This window comes from Pteropus vampyrus, unplaced genomic scaffold (genome assembly GCF_000151845.1).
Source record: "Pteropus vampyrus isolate Shadow unplaced genomic scaffold, Pvam_2.0 Scaffold334, whole genome shotgun sequence".
NCBI lineage: Eukaryota > Metazoa > Chordata > Mammalia > Chiroptera > Pteropodidae > Pteropus > Pteropus vampyrus.
Genome location: NW_011889115.1, coordinates 24,973 through 28,633, shown reverse-complemented (window position 1 = coordinate 28,633; position 3,661 = coordinate 24,973).

Genomic DNA, 3,661 nt, shown 5'->3' with positions numbered 1-3,661 from the left:
ATCTCATGACCAAGAATGGTACCTGAGGCCTAAGTCCCAGACTCGGGGAGAGTAGAAAGAATGATGAGACTATAAAATGAAGAAAGTAATGGTATTGGCCTCATAGGGTTGTTGTCAGGATGAAATGACAACAGGACGAAATGTGAAAAGGGCTTGGATCGGTTCTGGGCACGTATAAGCACTTAACAAATTTTAGCTCTTCCAGCTTAACCAAGAAAATTCATAATAATTTATACTTTGCGGAAGACAGAAAGATTAATTAATATATTATTACCAAGTCAACACATTAACAAGTAAGGTTACCAATAAGAATTACACTTTTAAAAATCAAAGTCTCATTTTACAGAACATAGTAGCAATCTTTGAAGTCTGGGTGTCTTTCAAGCTTCCTTTGTTAGAAATAACTGCTCAAAGGTAATGTTTTTGACACAGAAAATCATCTGCATTTCTTGCAGCCACAAGAGAAGAGGAACCATTCTTGCCTACCGTTGGCTGGACTTCTCTGAGCAGCAGTCAGGCGTCCTGTGATTTTTTTAAATCTAAACCCTGGAATTTCACTAGATAGCGCTGAGAGAAAGAGAGGCAGGTTTCAGTTCTCAAAACTTACCACAAGAAAGAGAAAAGTCCAAAGGAGGATTATAAACAGAAGGAATACTGAGTATAGAATCTTTTGCGTCTAAATCCTGCATTTTGTTAAAGTTAATGAGATAGGATATTATTACAGCACAGTAATCTCTCTCTGCCCTTTTCTCCTAAGGTAATCCCCCAACCTAAACTTTGTGCTTATTATTCCCTTGCTCTAAAAAATGTTTTTATCACATGTGTGTATCCACAAATAAAATACTGTTTATATTTTCACATGTTTTTGCACTTTCTGTAAGCAGATTTACCTTGTATGGATTCATTGGTCACTTGCTTATTTTGATCAACGATTTGTTTTTAGATATAGGCACATCGATGTCTGCTATAGTTCTTCTTTCATTGTTAGAGCATAGTAGTATTCCGAAGCATGAGTTAGCACAATTTATTTCAGTATTTGGGTTACTTCTTTTTTACAAATAGTGCTGCTTTTTAATGATCTAGTATACATGCACTGGTGCAAGATTTTCTATGGGTACAGACCCAGGAGTGTACTTGAATATGACCGTGGTGAATTTGGTTGATAATGCCATTTTTCCAAAATGGTTATACTAATTTGGGTTCCCACAAGCAATGAATGAGTGACCCACTGCTTCATATTTTGAGGCATGTTCTAGACTTTTCAATTAAAAAAGTTAATAAACGTTTCAGCGATCGAGTGTATAATTCTAGCTAGCTGTCAAACTCGTGGAGTTTTTTCAATCTGTACTACTTTGTACATTATAAAATCTTAATAAGGAATGAACTGTAGGCAACTTTTCTATTTAATGAGTACCTACTGTGTTATACACTACTAGGTGCTTTTCCATATGCTGTTTAAATGAGATTACAAACCTATGGAATAGTTATTGTAATTTCTATTTTGCAGAAGTTATAATTGAAGCCCAGGCAAGGGACAATTAATTTCCCCAAAGTCATACAAGTAGTTAAAGCTAGAGCTGGTGTTCAGACCCAGGTATGACTATATCTAATGTTCTACACACTTTTTCAGCCCTGTTGGTGTGGGAAAGGGAGAGTTATAACAGAACAAAGAAGCCAGTTGACTGTCAAGGCTTAACTTCAGATGTCACAGCTCTAGTAATAATTACTCTGATCATCATTGTTTCAGAAATGAAACAAGAGGACCAGATGATTCTGTAGGAGCAGAACCAGAGGCATGCATACACTTCTGAATAATAACCAGAAGAGTTAAGTTATAAATGGTTTACGTTTTAAACTTACAACACGATGTTTATTATAGAAAAAATTAAAAATTCAGTAAGCATAAAGAAAATAAATATCACCCAAAATCTTTCCCGCCAAGATAAAATTACTTTAATATTTTGTTAATACAATAATAATAGCTATTTTTGCCCTCGGTGTATTAGATGGGGGTCTCTTCTTGACACTTCTTTTTCCTCATAACTCATATTAATCATTCTAAGGTATGTTGATTTTACTGCCAAATATATATCTCATATATATCTACTTTCTTTTGCTCCACCACCGTCACTCAGGTCCTAGATACTTGCGTAGGCCTCTGAGACTGAAACTCACCTGATTAAGGAGATTAAGGGAAGAGGCTAAAGTAACATTTTTACACACAATCTTGAAGAGGAGACTTAGATGAATGTGACTACCCAAATCTGATGTGTACTCAGTTCTTTAAGAATATCATTGATACCGAATGCCTAATGGTCTCCGTCAGGCATTTTTGTTTTTATTTGTAATTGTAGTAAAAGACAGGTAAGATAAAATTTACTGTCTTCACCATTTTTAAGTGTTTGGTTCAGTAGTGTGCACCCAATTTCCAGAGTTTTATCCTCTTGCAAAAATGAAACTCTCTACTCATTAGTCAACGACTCCTCATTTTCCCCTTTACCCAGCCCTTGGCAAACCATTCTACTTTCTGTCTCGATGATTTGGACTTCTCTAAGTACCTCATATAAATGGAATCATACTGTATTTGTCTTTTTTGTGATTGGCTTATTTCTCTTGGCGTGATATCCTCAAGGTTTATCTACATTGTAGCATGTATCAGATTTCCTTCTTTTTAAAGGCTGAATAATATTCTATAGCATGTGTATACTACATTTTATTTATCCATTCATTGGTTGATGGACACTTAAGTTGTTTCTACCTCTTGGCTATTGTAAATAATGTTGCTATGAACATGGGTGTACAGATGTCTCTTTGAGATCCTGCTTTCAAAATTTTGGGTATAAAGCTAGGAGTAAAAAATTTTAAATCATATGGTAATTCTATTTTTAATTTTTTGAAGAACCATCACATTGTTTTCCATTTAGGCTACACCATGTTATATTCCCATCAACAATGCTTAAGGGTTGCAGGCTATAACTCAGGAACAGCCAGATTAAAAATGCATAGTGCAAGGTATAGGGAAAAGAGAAGAAGCTTTCCTGACCTCTCTGAGCTCCATTCTCACAACCTAAACCAGTTCATCATCCCCAAAGCTCTCCAAATCCAATACTATGGGGCTTAACGAAGGCTTCATTACATAGGCATAATTGATTAAATCAGTGGCCATTGGTGATTGAACTTAATCTCTGCTCCTCACCACTCCTTGGAGGTCAGGAATAGCCTGAAAGATCGAATCCTTAAATCACATGGTTGGCTCCACTGGCAACCAGCTGCCATCTGTGGGTGCATCCCAAAAGTCACCTCATTAACATAAGAAGACAACCTTTATCTCTCTCACCAGTTAGGAAATTCCAAGGGTTTTAACAGCTCTTTGCCAGAAACTATACCTGACCAAATGTATGTTTTAGCTCACACCTTCCCTCTAGCATCAGCTGGATTTGGGCTCCGTGGATTAAGTTGAATGTGTCTGTTCTGAAAGAGCCCACCCCCTCACTGTGGGTCAGCTTTTTCATTATACTGTGACTGTCCAAAAGAGGGCCCAGAGAAGATCTCAGGAGGGGGAGACAGCCTGACCTAGCACAATTGTGCAACTATTTCCCGATAGATGTTTCTAGGGCATATTACAGCAATCCTCACTTACCAGAAGGGTACAGAGAAGAAT